This window comes from Cannabis sativa, chromosome 4 (genome assembly GCF_029168945.1).
Source record: "Cannabis sativa cultivar Pink pepper isolate KNU-18-1 chromosome 4, ASM2916894v1, whole genome shotgun sequence".
In the NCBI taxonomy this organism is placed as follows: Eukaryota; Viridiplantae; Streptophyta; class Magnoliopsida; order Rosales; family Cannabaceae; genus Cannabis; species Cannabis sativa.
In genome coordinates, this window is record NC_083604.1 from 35,448,092 (window position 1) to 35,467,225 (window position 19,134).

Here is a 19,134-nt window from a genome sequence, read left to right on the forward strand (position 1 = left end):
CTTGGTTCTACGTCACGTAGATTTAATTAGATGTGTGGGCGAAACACATAGGTCTACGCCACGTAGACATAAATGGGCATGTTGATATAGTGATTAGGTCTGTGCTATACAGACATATGTGAATGAGCATATTATATTTATTGTGATTTATACTGTCTTGCTGGGCTTGGCTCACGGGTGCTCTACTGTGCAGGAAAGGGTAAGGCATTAGCTGATCAGCCATGAGTTTGTGGAGTAGGACGAAGAATGTACATGTTCACGCCACTTCAGACCAAGCGGGTTATGGGTCTAACAGTGTTCACTTTTGTATTCCGTTTTTCCGCTTAGGTCGGCTAGTAAGAAAGAGCTTGTAATAAGTTTGTAAATACTTTTGGGATCCCAACTATTTTGAAAAGTTTAAATATATTACAAGTTTATTTTCAGTCTGTCTAATATAAAAGTTTAAATTCTGCGCTATTTTAATTAGTAATCCCGATTAGGGGATTAGGGTTTCATAAGCATTTTGGGTAGCGTGCCTAATTATTTAGGGCGTTAAACTAATGGTGAAAATTCATTAGGGATTTATCTCATTAGAAAAACAAACATGTTAGACCAACAATGAGGATTCGAAATTAAACTACAATTTAATAACAGAAAATAACATGGTTCAATATAAATTCATACACAATTCTGAAATTATTAAACATATAGCAAGTAGGAATGACAAGTGAAAATACTAAAACATACAATCCTAAATAATTTCCAAGGTTTTCAACAAACTGATACAGTGTCCCGGTAGGCGAGAGTCAAAGTATCATTCATTGAATAGAGTTGTCAGCTCATCTAAAATAGAAACCATTCTAGCAACCTTTTATTCGATCAAAATAAGAATCCAACGTTGTCCCGGTAGGCGAGAGTCAAGGTTATTCTCATTTTATGAGCTTCCACCATTGTTTCATGTTTTATAAGTTTATCTCTAAGTAGTCACCGTAGGGGAGAGTCTAATAGAGACGAAAACTTACAAAATACTTATCAAATGAGATATTACGGTATTAAATGCGTTCAACGAATAACCATCCATAGGGGGACGAAGTCTAGCGTCTCGAGGTTATATTGAAAACATTTAACTATTGTAAGACCAACAATGGAGATCGAATATCTTAATAATAATAAAGCTCATTATTTAAAGTGAGTTGTATTTTCTTTGATTCTCTTTATTTAATCTATTTATTTTAAATATATATTTATTTAATTACAATTTCTAATTTAGAATGAAAAATTCTAAATATAAATTTTAATTTAATATTTATAAATTTTACTTAGATGGATATGAAAATACTATGAATTATTTCCATCTTAGTAATAATTTCCAATAAATATTTAGAAAAATATTGAATTTAAGTTGTTACAAAATTAATTTAAATTAATTTACAACTCAAATTTAATTTTCTATAAATATATATTGCATTTCGAAAAATTAAAGTATTTAAGGATACAATTTTCGAAAATGCATGTTAAAATAAAAAATAAATCCTAAAAAAATTATTCTAATTTAATGTTAGCCCAAAATTAATTTACAACAAAAAATATAATTTTCCTATTTAATTAAATATGTATAAGAAAATTTTTAAATATTTAAGTATGATGATGAAAATCAACTTAAATATTAATTTTCTATTTAATTAAATACACTAGAAAAATACTTCAAGCAAAAATATCACCTATATAGATTTTCCTTTGACTAATTAATTAAATTTCTAATAAAATATATTTTACTTCATTTATTTTAATTTAATCAATAAATGAAAAAATCATTGATTTAAGTTGGTCCAAAATTAAAATAAATAATTTACAACTTTAATCCATTTTTCAAAAAGAATTCGAAATTCCAGCATTTAAGAAATGTAATTTTAAAATTTGATTAATAAAATAAAGAAAAAATATTAATCTCTAGTTTAATACTAGGAAAAATATACTTAAAATAAATTGTACCAAAATTAATTATATAAATAATTAATTTCACAATGTATAATATTTCACTATTTAATATTAGAAATAATAAGTAGTCTAGAAATTACTATCCAGAAAATATTTTATTGGACTAAGTATCTTTTCCACAAAATTTAAAAAAATATCTAATTTAAGTTGTATTAGAAAAAATCTAGAACTTAAATATTTTCAAATTTAAATTTAATTAAATATTAAGTTGTAACCACTTAATTTGAAAATATTCCATTTTAAGTTAATATTCAAAAAGATATTAACTTAAAAAATATCTAAAATATTCCATTTTAAGTTAATATTCGAAAAGATATTAACTTAAAAAATATCTAACGAATCTTAATAACCAATGCCTAAAATTCCTCAACTTAATTTTGAAATTTTAAATCCAAAAGATATTCAGATTTAAGTTGATTAGTTAGAGATAACTAAATATCAACTTAAATAGGAATATTTAATGAAAAATTTAAATTATGCTTCAGAAAGAATCTAGATGGTTATAATTCTATATTTAATTAAATAGAAGAAAATACGTATAGTTTAACTTAGAATAAAAAATTCTTTAAACTATAATTTTCTTAAATTAATTTCAAAATAAATGAAATTAATTATGTTGCTAATCAATTTTATTAGGTTAAACTAGTTTAATTAACCTAGTACAGTTATTCAAATCAGGCAAATGGGCCTTGACAATTGGGGTAGTTCATGTGAGGGGGTGCTAGGTTCAGTATGTCGTACCCACTTCTATGGCTCCCAACTCTCACACAAGGCCCAAAAGAGAGGAATTTAACCTTAAAATGAACAACTGTTATTAATTGAATAGGCCCAAAAACTAAATGGACCTAAATAAAATCTATCAAGAACTATGATAATTTATTTAGCAACAACAACCTATATGCATCTATAATGAAATTAAACACATAGGCTCACACAGGCACACTTTGGATGGGTCCTATCATGTTGCTAGGTCATACACAGATGAAGAAGATTGTAAATATACCTGTTGCAAATTATTTACTTGACCAAGGGAGCCATCAGATCATTAGATCTGGCAAAAAGTAACCATGGCTATTTGCAATCAAATAATAATAGGTTTTGAAAACTTACACACAAGCTAAAACACATACTCCTGCAACAAGGTTAGCTGGATAGTTGGATGTAGGATTTATTTAATTTTAAATTAAATAATTTCGAAATAATTTATTAAATAAATAAAATATTTATTTTCGAAAAATTAAAATAAAATAAAAAAAATTCGAAAATTTAAAAAAAAAAATTAATTTAAAATTAAACCTATAATTTTGAAAAATTAGGTTTCAACCAACCTAAATATCATTTCAAAATTTGCTAACTAATTTTAAAATTTAAATGTTATTTTATAAATAAAAAATAAAAAAAAAAAGATAATTGAATATCTTTTCAGATTTTAAATGTAATTTAAATAAATAAAATAACAAAATTTAAAAGTTAGCAAAATATCTTACTTCATTTAAAAATTACATGATTATAGTTATCTTATTTTAAATTTAAATAAGGTCAAATTATTTAAAAAAAATAATTTAAAATATTTAAAATCTGACCTTAAATTTAAAAATAAGAGAAGATATAATCAAATTTTAAAAATAAGATAGATTATTAAGCAAAAAAGATAGATACTAACTATTTTTAAATTCAAATTACACTAATATCATGAATTAAATTTAAAAAATATTAAATTAATTCATTATGATAATTATTGTTGAATTAGGAATAGTAATAGTATAAATACAGAACTACACCAAAAATCGGAAGTTAATTCTATGAAAAAGCATGAAAAAACGAAGAAAAACGAAAAAATTGCAAGCTGCACGGACGGGATGCTGTGCATACCCATCCGCGCGCGCATGGGGAGTGCATGGGCCTGAAATCTCAGCGCTGGTGAGTTCTGGCAGGATTTCCGTGCGCGCACGAGGGTTTCAGCTCAATCCCGATTTTTTTCGAAACTTCAAAAAATCATAACTAATTCAAATTAAATCAAAATTGAGTTCTGTAAAAAAGTAACTTGCTTAATTTTTTCCATACTATCCATTAAAAATACTTCCATAAACAGACATTCAATTATTTCTCACGAAAATTCACAAACATCAATCAATCATCAAATAACACTCAATACAACATGATACCATCCAAAACATCAAACAATCGTTTTAAAGTCCAAATTTCTTGCAAGCAAATAAATTAACATGGCTCTGATACCAGTTGTTAGAAAATATTTTACCAGGATCTTAGATCTACTCACAAGTATGTTGATTAACACCGTAAATATGAACTTTCTAAAACGATGAAATAAACACATATAAAGTTTAGTAAACCTTACATTGGGTGCAGCGGAATAATATGACTCCTTCCGTTCAGATATCTAGCCCTCGATTCCTTTCTGTAGCAGAGCATTATCAATATCTGAACCTGGATCTCTTTCTCTGAATCTTTGATGTTGAAACTCCTTTTTGGTGAAAATCTTTCTTCACGATCTTCCTCACTATGGTTGAGGTATCACTTGCTGTGTGTGGGCACTACTCGTACACTAAGAATTTCGAAAATTAAGAGGGAACAAAGAGAGAGGGAGTGGTCGGCCAGATAGGGAGAGAGAAGGCTTAGGTTTTTCTCTAAATCAGAAGTGTAATTTTCCTGAAGCCTTCACTATCTATTTATAGCATTCCACTAGGGTTAGGATTGAATTATTTGGCATTAAAATAATGAAAATATCAGTTTAAATTTCCTACGAAAGTGGCTGGCCATGCTTAGTGGACTAGGGCCTCACTTTTTGCAATTTTGCAGTTTTAGCTTTTCTACATCTGATTTTCTCAAAAACGCCAATTTTCTAATTCAACCATTTAAATGCCAATTCTATCTATTTAATAACTATAAATAATTATTAAATAATATTGTCATTTATCATATTTATTAATTGAACCATACAAAGTATCATAATTAACAAATATGCCCCTAAAAACTCTTTCTTTACAATTTCGCCCTTACTTAGTGAAAAATTCACAAATAGACAGTCTAATTTGAGAATTATAATTGATTAATCAAAACCAATTACATGAGTCTTACAAGAAATATTATCTCAACTAGTGCGGGGACCATGGGTCTATATTACCGAGCTTCCAATAAGTAGATCAAGAATTTATTACTAAAATTCAGTAACTTATTAATTCTTCGTTGAATCCACGCATAGAACTTAGAATTGCACTCTCAGTATATAGAATGCTCTATATGTTCCACCATATAGACACATCATTAATTATCCATTGTTATAATCCTAATTTGATCAATGATCCTCTATATGAATGATCTACACTGTAAAGGGATTAGATTACCGTTACACCCTACAATGTATTTATTCCTTAAAACACTTAACCCTGTATAAATGATATTTCAGCTTATGTGAAATGCGTACTCTACCATTTATGTTCGTTTGGTCAAGCTCGAAGGAGATCATCCTTTGCTTACTATTCGGCAGATAGAAGCTATAGATTCCATGTTTATGCTAGCGCTCCCACTCAATTGCACTACCGTGTTCCCAAAATGTACGTATCACCCTGACCTAAAAGTAGGCTTAACTAACAAATCAAAGAACACGAATAGCCTCTTGAGATCGAGCCTAATCATAACAGGATTAAGATCATTTGACCTAGGATCAACTAAGCGATATTGACTTGAATAGATATTACGGTAAGTTTAATAAATCTAAGTCAAAGCTCAATATCGGTCCCTTCCGATGCATACTCCATGCATCCAACCTGAGCTTTACTTTAACCAATGCTCTGGAAAGAACATAGGATTTATCCAAATGTAAGTAAACTCTGTTGTAGATTATCATATGAGTAAAACCCTATGTCTGATAAATCTAGGAATCTTTATTCACATAGTCATGTTTACTTTCCAATGTGTTGACAACACAATAAATAGGATCATGTATGTGAAAAGGGTTTCAGATGAATTTATACATTATGTACATATAATCATGAAATAAATCATGTGAACCATGCAACATTAAATGTTATTTCTGATCTATTTTAATAAGTAAATCTGATTATATTGAAATGAGTTTTATTTAGGGCATAAAACCCAACACGGGAATGGTGTCAGCTACGTCTGGCCGGACGATATATGCCCAGTTGGACTGCAAGTATCGTCTCCACCCCTTCTTGAGTTCCCAAATGAAACGCCTGTAGCTTTCACCTGCGATCTCATGTTCTAGCGAAGGTGTACCCTCACTACTTACTTCCCAGTCCTCAAAACTTGAATTAGAAAGTCTGTCACTTGAGGAAGACAGACTAGCACAAAGACTAGGTTGGTCCTCGTACAAAAGTTGGAGAAGATCCTAGTCGATATGTTGTTCTCCTCTCCAAAACTCACCAGGGTTCATCTACCAAAAATAAGACACAAGATAAGTATTTGGCCGAGATGTCGAACAAAAAACAAGCAAAGTATACCGACCAGGTCCAATCAAAATATTAAAAAGAGGAAAATTTCACGTGATTTAGGTTCATAACCCAGAAATTTCAAAACCTCGAATTAAGGGTTAATCTTCACTAAACCTCGAATGGGCAAAGTGAGAATCGAATATCGTGAAGTTAAAGTCGAAATGCCACAATAGCCGAGTTATATGATCTATTGCAGTCAAAATTTCATATTTCTAAACCTAGATTCTCTACAGTTTTCCCTAGAACAAGTCAAGACTATTGAATTTTCTACAATGGAAACCCAGAAAATAGAAGATTCAAGCATTATAGGAGAAAAAGATGAGAAACTTACTCACTGTTCGAAGCTTTGAGGTTGCTTGGATGATGCTGATCGGCACTTTCTAGAAATTCTTCGAAGGACTTGAGAGAGAAAGATGTTCTTGCTCAGAACTCACTAAACAACAAAAATGCTAAAAGTTTTTTATTAGGACATTTTGCCTTATTTATAAGCATATTAGCAAGGGGTGCAATTATTTCGAATTTCAAACACCTCGATTTCCCCCGGAAAGTAAATATTGAGAAATCAAAAGCAATCAAGTATCTGGAGAAGGGTAACTGTCAAAAGCATGCGAATTGTAGGCATGTCTCGAGGCACGATTTAATTAGAGCATTAATTAGCCAAAAACTGAAGGGACTCTTGCTCAGAATTGTTGGGTTTTGTGCCCTAAATAAAACCCTTTACAATCTGATTAATTATCAATATAAGAAATTTGAAGTGATTTATGTTTGCATGAGTTTTACATGCTAATGGTTTAATATGTTTATTACATTTACACACAAAATCAGTTAAGTCCAGATCATATGTTTATTCACAATTACAGTATCGTCAACACAGTGGAATGTGATTGTGATCATATGAATCAAAAGACTAACTCCCTGTTTCATTAGTGTTTTGGATTTACACTAATGTGATAATCAGTGATGATGTGTACTTACACTTGGAGTAGTGTTATGTTCTTTCCATGACATTAGTAAAGTATACTAGTTTTGAATGTATGGAGTATACATTGGACTGGACCGATATTGCAACTTAGTTAAGATATTATAAACTTGTCGTTATATCTTTCCAAGTCAATATCAGTAGTTGATCTTAAGATTAAAAGAATGTAAATCCTGATATGCTTAGGCTCAACTCAGGAGTACTATTCATGTTCTTTGATTTATTAGTTAAGCCTACTTTTGGGTCAGGGTGATACGTATATTTTGCGAACATGATAGTATGATTGAGTGGGAGTGCTGAACATAAATATGGAATCTATAGCTTCTACTGGTGTATAGAAGTTACGCGATGATTCCCTTCGAGCTTAGCTAAATAGAATTAAATGGATGAGCTCTTGTTTAAGTGACTAATACTTAGATCACTAAATATCATTTGCAGGTAGCTAAGTGTTTTAAGGGGCAAAATACATTGAGGGGTGAGAACGGTAAAATTATCCCATCTCGATGTAAATCATCTATATAGAGGATCTTTGATCACAGTAAAATTATAACAATGGTTAAATGAGATACCATATTTACATCGTGGAACACATAATATGCTCTATATAAGTCTGAGAGTGCAATTCTAAGTTCTAAGAGTGGATTCAACGAAGAATTAATAAGTAGGGATTTACTTAGTAAATTCGGTTCACTTATTGAAAGCTCAGCATATAGATCCATGGTCCCCATTCTAGTTGAGACTATACTGCTTGTAAGACTCAATAATTGATTTGTGATTAATCCATTATAATTCTAAAGTTAGACTATGTCTAATTTGTGAATTTTCACTAAGTAGGGGCAAAATTGTAAAGAAAAGAGATTTTAGGTTTATTTATTTATTAATACACTTTATATGTCTAATTAATAATTAAATTAAATGACAATATTATTTAATAATCTATTTTAATTATTAAATAATTAGTTTTGGCATTTAAAAGGTTAGAATTGGAAAATTGGCGTTTTTGAGAAAATAGAAATCAAATTTGTGAAAACTGCAAAAATAAAGTGAGACCCATTAACACCTATGGCCGGCCACTTGGTTAGCTTTTTCCAATGAATATTTTCATTATTTTAATGCCAAATAATTCCTAACCTAAACCTAGTAGTTGCCTATAAATAGAAAGTGATGGCTTAGTCAAATTAATGCTTTTTGTCAAAAAATCAGAAAATCAATCTTTTCAGAAAACTGAGCCTTCCCTCTCTCTCTATAGCCAAACCAACCTCTCTCTCTTTTCCTCTTCTAAATTTCGACCCTCAGTGATAGAGTAAGTGCCCACACACAACAAGTGGTACCTCAATCATAGATTGGAAGACTGTGAATGATCACGTACAAAGAGAAGGACATTCAGGCTCAAATCTTGATAATACTCTGCGACAGAAAGGATACAAGGGTTAGAGATCTGAGTAGATGGAGACATTAATTCCGCTGCCATCAATGTAAGATTTTCTTAACTTTATATGTGTTTATTTATCGTTTTAGAAAGTTCATATTTAGGGTGTTAAACAACATACTTGTGAGTAGATCTAAGATCCTGGTAAAATAAATTCCAACAACTAGCCTTAGAGCCATGGTAATTGATTTGCTTGCAAGAAATTTAGACTTTAAAGCGATTTGTTTGTGATTTGGATGGTTTCATGTTGTGTTGTGTGTTATATGATGATTGATTGATGTTTGTGAATTTTTTGTGAAAAATAATTGAAATTCTGTTTCTAGAATTATTTTTATTGGATAGTATGGAAAAAATTAAGCAATTTATTTTTTTACAGAACTCAATTTCGATTTAATTTGAATTAGTTATGATTTTTTGAAGTTTCGAAAAATATCGGGATGGTGTCACTGCCCCACGCGCGCGCATGAGGGGCTTCCCTCGGACAGCACGCGCACGGACACGAATCCGTGTCTGAAATTGAGCTTCCGCGCGCGGAAATCCTGCTGGACACCTCCAGCGCCGAGCTTGCTTAGCTGTGCACTCCCCTTGTGCGCGCGGAAAGTATGCACAACATATTGTCCGTACAGCTCGCATTTTTTTCGTTTTTCTTCGATTTTTCATGCTATTTCATGGATTTAACTTCCGATTTTTTGTGTAGTTTTGTATTTAGACATTTACTATTCCTATTTCAATTCTAAATATCATAATTAAATTAATTTATTTTATTTTAATTTAATTCATGATATTAGTGTAATTTGAATTTGAAAATAGTAAATATCTATCTTTTTTGCTTAATTATCTATCTTATTTTTAAATTTGATTATTCATATCTTATTTTTAAATTTAAGGTCAGATATTAAATTTTTTAAATTTTTTTTTTTAATAATTTGACCTTATTTAAATTTAAAATAAGATAACTATAATCATGATATTTTAAATAGATGTAAGATATTTTGTTAACTTTTAAATTTTGTTATGTTATTTATTTAAATTAAATCATAAAATCTGAAAAAGATAATTATTTATCTTTTTTATTTTTATTGAATATTTAATTTATAAAATAACATTAAATTTTTTAAAAGTAGTTAGCAAATTTTGAAATGATATTTAGGTTAGTTGAAACCTAATTTTTTAAAATTGTAGGTTTAATTTTAAATATTATTTTATTATTAATTTTGAAAATATGTATATATATTATTTTTTTTATTCAAAAATTAAATATTATTTTTTCAAAATTTAATTATTTAAAATTAAACAAATCCTACATCCAACTATCCAGCTAACCTTGTTGCAGGAGTATGTTTTTTTAGCTCGTTTGTAAGTTTTATAAAACCTATTATTACTTGATTGCAAATAGCCATGGTTAACTTATTGACAGATCCAATGATCTGATTTTAACTCATCGTTCAATTGGTCAAGTAAATAATTTGTAACAGGTAAATTTTACAATCTTCTTTCATCTGTCTATGACCTAGCAACATGATAGGATCCATCCAAATGTGTGCCTGTGTGAGCCTACATGTTTATTTTATTATATAGATGCATATAGGTTGTTGCTAAATAAAATGTCACACCATGATAGATTTTATTTAGGTCCATTTAGTTTTTGGACTTATTCAATTAATAACAGTTATTTATTTTAATGTTAAATTCCTCTCTTTTGGGCCTTGTGTGAGAGTTGGGGGCCAATAGAAGTGGGTACGACATACTGAACCCAACTCCCCCTCACATGAACTACCCCAATTGTGAATGCCCATTTGCCTGATTTGAATAACTGTGCTAGGTTAATTATATTAGTTTGACCTAATAAAATTGATTAGCAACATAATTAACTTTTAAAATATATGAAATTTATTGTCATTTTAATATTTTAAAGTTAATTTTAAGAAAAACACTTTTATTTTTAGATATTTTTTTTCCTAGACAAACTATTTGTATTTTTCTTGTATTTAATTAAATAAAGAATTTTAACTAACTAGATTCTTTCTGGAGCTTATTTAATTAAATATTCCTATTTAAGTTATAAATTAGTTATATTAACTGATTTTTCATATCTAACTTAAATTTGAATATTTTATTTAAATTTAAAATTAAGTTGAGGAATTCTAGGCATTAGTTATTAAGATTCTTAAGATATTTTTTAAGTTAGTTTTAAACTTAAAATGGAATATTTTTCAAATTAAGTGGTTACAACTTAATTGTTGATATTTAATTAAATTTAAATTTCAAAATATTTAAGTTCTAGATTTTTTCTATAGCAACTTAAATTAGATACTTTTTCAAATTTTTGTTGAAAAGATACTTAGTCAAAAAAAATATATATATATTTTCTAGATAGTTATTTCTAGACTATTTATTATTTCTAATATTAGATAGGAAAATATTATACATTATGAAATTAATTATTTAAATAATTAATTTTGGTACAATTTATTTTAAGTATATTTTTCCTAGTATTAAACTAGAAATTAATAATTAAGCCTTCCCTACCCTTAATTATTTATTTCTTGAATTTAATACATTTAATTAAATTGAAAAATTAAATATCTAAGTTGATTTTCAACATGACACTTAAATATTTATTTTTCATGACACTTAATTAAATAGAAAATTATTTTTTTTGGTTGAAATTTATTTTTTCAACTTAAATTTAAATAATTTTCAAAATATATTTTCTTTATTTTATTAATCAATTTCGAAATTCCATTTTAATTATGCAATATGATTTTCAATTTATGTTGAAAAATAGGTTAAGTTGTAAATTAATTATTTATTTTAATTAATTCTTGGATCAACTTAAATCAATAATTTTTTCACTTATTGATTAATTTAAAATAAATGAATTAAAATATATTATTAGAAATTGAATTAATTAGTCAAAGGAAAATCTAGATAGGTGATATTTTTGCTTGAAGTATTTTTTTTTAAGTATTTATTATTTAGTATTTCGAAATAGTAAGTTTTTATACTTTCTTTTTCAAAATACAATAAATATATTCTCATGAAAATTTATTTTGAGTTGTAAATTAATATAAATTAATACAACTTAAATAATTTTCTTAATATTTATATATCAAAATTATTACTAAGATGGAAATAATTCAATTTATTTCAATCAACATCTAAGTATAATTTTATAAATATTAAATTAAATTCTAATTTAGAATTTTAATTCTAAATTCGTATTTAATGAATATATTTTTATTAAAATAATAAAGAAAATACATTTTAAAGAATGAGCTTTATCATTATTAAGATATTCGATCTCCATTGTTGGTTTTACATAGCGTTTGTTTTAATGAGTAATCCTCCCTAATGGAGGAACGTTCATTAGCAAGTTCGCACCGTTTAATCTCTAAAGATAAGTAGCTTTGTAAGTGTTTTATATGGTATGGATCACCCTAATGGTGGCGACCATATTTGACTTGCAAGATATGAAACAATGGTAGAAGCTCATAAGATAGAATAGCCTTGACTCTCGCCTAAACGGGACAACGCTTGATTCCAATATTGATCAAATAAAAGGTTGCTAGAATGTTTAACATTTTAGATGAGCTGACAACTCTATTCAATGGATGGTAGCTTTGACTCTCGCCTAAACGGGACACTGATATCTGTTTGTTGAAAACCTTGGAAATTATTTAGGATTGTATTTTTTTTAGTATTTTCTCTTATCATTCCTACATGCTATGTGCTTATAATTTCTGAATTGCATTTTGTGTTAAACCATTATTGATTTCTATTTATTATTTTGTAGTATCCTATATAACCATGATGAATTCCATGTTATCACTCTTGACCGAAAATAAGCTAAATGGATCTAACTTTCCAAAATGGAATGAGAAAATTAATATTGCTCTCATAGGAGAAAGTGCCTTGTTTGTGTTAACTGAGCCGTCTCCAGAAGTGTCGGGGGACAATGCATTCAAAGCTATGAAAGAAAAGTATGAGCGTTGGCAGAAAGCAAATGACAAAGCTCTATACTTCATGCTTTCCAGCATGGTTGACTGTTGGGTTTTATGCCCTAAATAAAACTCATTTCAATATAATCAGATTTACTTATTAATATAGATCAGAAATAACATTTAATGTTGCATGGTTCACATGATTTATTTCATGATTATATGTACATAATGTATGAATTCTATTTAAGTGCAGAACATATCAATTTGTTAATGATTATAGTGTTGTCAACACAGTGGAATATAATCTTAATTATATGTTCGAAAGTTTATTCCCTAATTTGTCAGAACACTGGATTTAGACTGACATGGTATAATCAGTGATAGGTATTCTCACACCTTGGATAAGTGTTATGTCCTTTCCAAGACATTGGCAAAGTTTACCAGCATCGGATGTATGGAGTATACATGGGAAGGGACCGATATTGAACTTTGATTAGATATATTAGAATTTACCGTTATATCTATTCAATTCAATATCACATATTGATCCTAGATCAAATGATCTTAATCCTGATATGATTAGGTTCAATCTCAAGAGTGTTATTCGTGTTCTTTGATTTGTTAGTTAAGCCTACTTTTGGGTCAGGGTGATACGCACATTTTGGGAACACGATAGTGCAATTGAGTGAGAGCGCCAACATAAACATGGAATCTATAGCTTCTATCTGGTGAATAGAAAGTAAAGGATGATTTCCTTCGAGCTTAGCAAAACGAAAATAAATGGTGGAGATCTCATTTCACTTAGCTGAAATATCATTTATACAGGATTAAGTGTTTTAAGGATAAAATACATTGTAGGGTGTTACGGTAATTTAATCCCTTTACAGTGTAAATCATCTATATAGAGGATCATTGATCACATTAGGGTTATAACAATGGATAACTAATGACGTGTCTATATCGTGGAACATATAGAGCGTTCTATATACTGAGAGTGCAATTCTAAGTTCTATGCGTGGATTCAACAAAGAATTAATAAGTCAGTGAATTAAAGATATAAATTCTTGATCTACTTATTGGAAGCTCGGATATATAGACCTACGGTCCCCATACTAGTTGAGACCATACTGCTTGTAAGACTAAGTTAATTGGTATTGATTAATCAATTATAATTCTAAAGTTAGACTATGTCTACTTTGTGAATTTTCACTAAGCAAGGGCGAAATTGTAAAGAAAAGAGATTCTAGGTTTATTATTAATTAAGAGACTTTATATGTCTAATTAATAAATATATTAAATGACAATATTATTTAATAATTAATTTTAGTCATTAAATAATTAGAATTGGCATTTAAATGGTTGAATTTGAAAATTGGCGTTTTTGAGAAAATGAGAAGGAGAAATTATAAAACAGCAAAATTGCACAAGTGAGGCCCATTATCCAAGGCCCATGGCCGGCCACACTTATAGGGATTTATCATTTATTTTTTCATTATTTTAATGCCAAATAATTCTAACTTAAACCTAGGTGGTTACCTATAAATAGGTAGTGATGGCTTCAGGAAAAAGATGACACATCTCATTCCTTCACAGAAATTTTTCCAGCCGCCACTTCCCTGTTCTTTTCTTCTTTATTTTCGAAATCCTTGAGTGAATGAGTGAGTGCCCACACACATCAAGTGGTATCTAAATCATAGTGTGTAAGACTGTGGAAAGCCATCCAACAAGAAGGAGAATCAGCATCAAAGGAAGGAGAGAAAGAGATCCAGGTTCAGATATTGATAATGCTCTGCCATAGAAAGGAATCAAGGGCTAGATATCTGAACGGAAGGAGTCATTATATTCCGCTGCACCCAATGTAAGGTTTCCTAAACTTTATATGTGTTTATTTCATTGTTTTAGAATTCATATTAGGATGTTAATGAAACATACTTGTAAGTAAATCTAGATCCATGTAAAATATATCCAACATTGACACCCTTAAAACTCGATTTTCTAAAATCAAAAAGGCTGCTGAAGTAATGACGAAGTTAACTGAGCTATTCGGTAGGGCATCTCTTCAGTCTCGCTTTGACGCGACTAAGAAATATATCAATGCATGGATGGAACCCCATCAAAACGTGCATGATCATGCTCTCCTCATGGCAAGTTATTTCCAAGAAGCCCAGGATCATGGTGCTGAAATGGATCATACTACTCAAGTAAGCCTTATCTTGAATAGTCTGACTCCAGCATTTCTGCCCTATACATCAAATTATGACATGAAGAAAAAGGACATAGACTTTCATGAGTTAGTCAATGACCTTCAAACATATGAAAATTTGATTGGAGGACACAAGAAGAAAGGGAGTAAGCCTCAAAATTCTGGGAATGGTAATGGGACGGTCAAACCTGAGGCAAATGTTGCCTCTGCTTCTAAACCCAAACCAAAGAAGAAGTGGAGAAACACCAAGAAGCGTGCCAAAGCCATGAAAAACAAAAAGGCTGCTGCTTCTGGTGATACACTCAAAGGAAAGTGTTTCTACGGCAATGAGAAAGGTCATTGGAAATCCCAATGCCCTAAACTTCTTGCAAAGAAACAAGGTATTTCTTTCTATAAACTTTAAGAGTTTTAGTGAATTATTATCCAATTGGATTATTGATTCTGGACTAACTATGTTTATTTGTTTCTTCTTCTTATAGGCCAAGCTACTTGAACTCAGATGCTATCGTCATGAGTTGGATCGGAAAGCTGGACAAAGGGAGAAGATCGTCCAAGATGAAGATGAAGCTCATTTATCTATTTTGAATTAATTGTTTTAGTTTAAAGACAATTTGGATTTCGAATTTCATTTAGGGATTTTTATCCCTGTTTTTCTCATATTGTTGCAATACATTTTTTTATTATTATTAATAAAGTTTATTTTATTTTCTATTCAAACAAATTGCAATTTATGAGATTGAGCTTCATTTACTTTATCTTACACACCAATTACCACATTATATTTATATGTTTGTATGCTTAAGTGTTTTTATTATTGATGCAAATTCTATAATATTTACAACTCTTCATAGAGTTATATTAAATAAACAATAGAAATGATTTCTATGTTTATTAATAATTGTTAATTCTAATACAATTATTAAGAATTTGTTTAATAAAAGGATCTTTTGATCTGATATGGGTGGAGAAAAGTTAAGAAAACTATGTAGTTCAACGATCCTTTATATCTAATGAACTCTGGATTGTATTCAACTCCACATAATCTCTATAACACTTAAAGAATCATGATCTTTACGACCTTTAGGGGTGGATCATAATCTCTATATACTTAGGGGTGGAGTTTATCCACAATACCCTATGTAACACATATTTTCTTTAAACATGGAAGTAATATAATAAATTAGCTATTATCAATATAAATCCTTGATCTTGATTGTATGTTCCAATTTAGTTTTACTGTTGTAGTAAAAATTGATACCTATAAAAGTTCATTGATAATGTATCACACTACCTTAATTGAGTGGGAGAATTTTAAAATTCTTTACCCATCTTCATTAGGTTGACACTTGTGATAGGAACTTAAGAACACTTCTGAAAAGAAAATCTAACCATTCATGTGGATAGATATAACTTATCAGAATTATAAGAATAAGATACAAGAACTCTAGTTCAGTCTATTGGAATGACTTGAACCAAGAATTCTTAATCCTCATAAAATTTTATGGTATCTTAGTTTTGATTACTTAATCTCTAGCAAGTATTTTTCACTTCAAATACTAGTCTGTTATGTTGATGATTTAGTCTTAAAAGAAACTTAAAGTTTCAGACTAATACAATAAGTCACAACTAGATAACTCTCCAAACAATAAAGAGGTTAAAAGCATTATTTAACCAGACATCTACTATTGAGTGGGGGCTATCTGAAATGAAATCAAATGAGGAACATTAGAAGATATTCAAGAAAGATTTATGAAAGTGATCTATATATTAGATATTAAGGAACTGTATATCAGTTATCCTTGTATCTTCCCCAACTCATTCGAAATTTTGAGATGGTGGTTACTCTGGGGGTGGAGGAGTTATAATATAATAATTCAAGCTCTACTAGAGAAGATTTATGACTTTGTAAATTCGAAATTACCAGAAAGTTATATTACTGAAGAAAACTCTACGCTGTATTATCTCAATTCCATATTTTAAAATATGAGAGATATGTCTTCTATTTATTCAGATGTACTTTAAAATAGTAAGGATTTCAGTATCGCTTGATGAGTAAAGCATATAGTAAAGGATGTTTCATAAATGTATTTGTGAACTAGTCTCCAGAAGTTTGGGTGGATTTAAATATACTACACTTGATCTGAAGATCAAGACATCAGATTGATTTATTTGCACAGTTTGTTTTATGTTAGTGCAAGTGGGAGTTTGTTGGGTTTTGTGCCCTAAATAAAACCCTTTACAATCTGATTAGTTATCAATATAAGAAATTTGAAGTAATTTATGTTTGCATGAGTTTTACATGCTAATGGTTTAATATGTTTATTACATTTACACATAAAATCAGTTAAGTCCAGATCATATGTTTATTCACAATTACAGTATCGTCAACACAGTGGAATGTGATTGTGATCATATGAATCAAAAGGCTAAGTCCCTGTTTCATCAGTGTTTTGGATTTACACTAATGTGATAATCAGCGATGATGTGAACTTACACTTGGAGTAAGTGTTATGTTCTTTCCAGGACATTAGTAAAGTATACTAGTTTCGAATGTATGGAGTATACATTGGACTGGACCGATATTGCAACTTAGTTAAGATATTATAAACTTGTCGTTATATCTTTCCAAGTCAATATCAGTAGTTGATCTTAAGATTAAAAGAATCTAAATCCTGATATGCTTAGGCTCAATCCAGGAGTACTATTCATGTTCTTTGATTTATTAGTTAAGCCTACTTTTGGGTCAGGGTGATACGCATATTTTGGGAACATGATAGTATGATTGAGTGGGAGTGCTAAACATAAATATGGAATCTATAGCTTCTACTGGTGTATAGAAGTTAAGTGATGATTCCCTTCGAGCTTAGCTAAATAGAAGTAAATGGATGAGCTCTTGTTTAAATGACTAATACTTAGATCACTAAACATCATTTACAGGTAGCTAAGTGTTTTAAGGGGCAAAATACATTGAGGGGTGAGAACGGTAAAATTATCCCATCTCGATGTAAATCATCTATATAGAGGATCTTTGATCACAATCAGATTATAACAATGGTTAAATGAGATAGCATATTTACATCGTGGAAAATATAATATGCCCTATATAAGACTGAGAGTGCAATTCTAAGTTCTAAGAGTGGATTCAACAAAGAATTAATAAGTAGGGATTTACTTAGTAAACTCAGTTCACTTATTGGAAGCTCAACATATAGATCCATGGTCCCCATTGTAGTTGAGACTATACTGCTTGTAAGACTCAATAATTGATTTGTGATTAATCAATTATCACTCTAAAGTTAGACTATGTCTAATTTGTGAATTTTCACTAAGTAGGGGCGAAATTGTAAAGAAAAGAGATTCTAGGTTTATTTATTTATTAATAGACTTTATATGTCTAATTAATAATTAAATTAAATGACAATATTATTTAATAATCTATTTTAGTTATCAAATAATTAGTTTTGGCATTTAAAAGGTTAGAATTGGAAAATTGGCTGTTTTGAGAAAATAGAAATAAAATTTGTGAAAACTGCAAAAACCAAGTGGGGCCCGTTACACACCATGCCCGGCCACTTAAGCATGTTTTTCAAATTGATATTTTCATTATTTTAATGCCAAATAATTACTAACCTAAACCTAGTAGTTGCCTATAAATAGAAAGTGATGGCTCAGTTAAAACACAAGTTTTCAATAACCTTTTCTGTCAGAAAATTCTTTCTTCATAAAAACTGAGCCTTCCCTTTTCTCTCTATAGCCGAAATCAACCCTCTCTCTTTTCTTCTTCTAAATTTCGAACCTTAGTGATAGAGTAAGTGCCCACACACAGCAAGTGGTACCTCAATAATAGATTGGAAGACTGTGAAGGATCATGCACAAAGAGAAGCACATTCGGGCTCAGATCTTGATAATACTCTGCGACAGAAAGGATACAAGGGTTAGAGATCTGAGTGGAAGGAGACATTAATTCCGCTGCCATAAATGTAAGGTTTTCTTAACTTTATATGTGTTTATTTATCGTTTTAGAAAGTTCATATTTAGGGTGTTAAACAACATACTTGTTAGTAGATCTAAGATCCTGGTAAAATAAATTCCAACAAGAATTACATCGGATCAACAATAGGCGTATG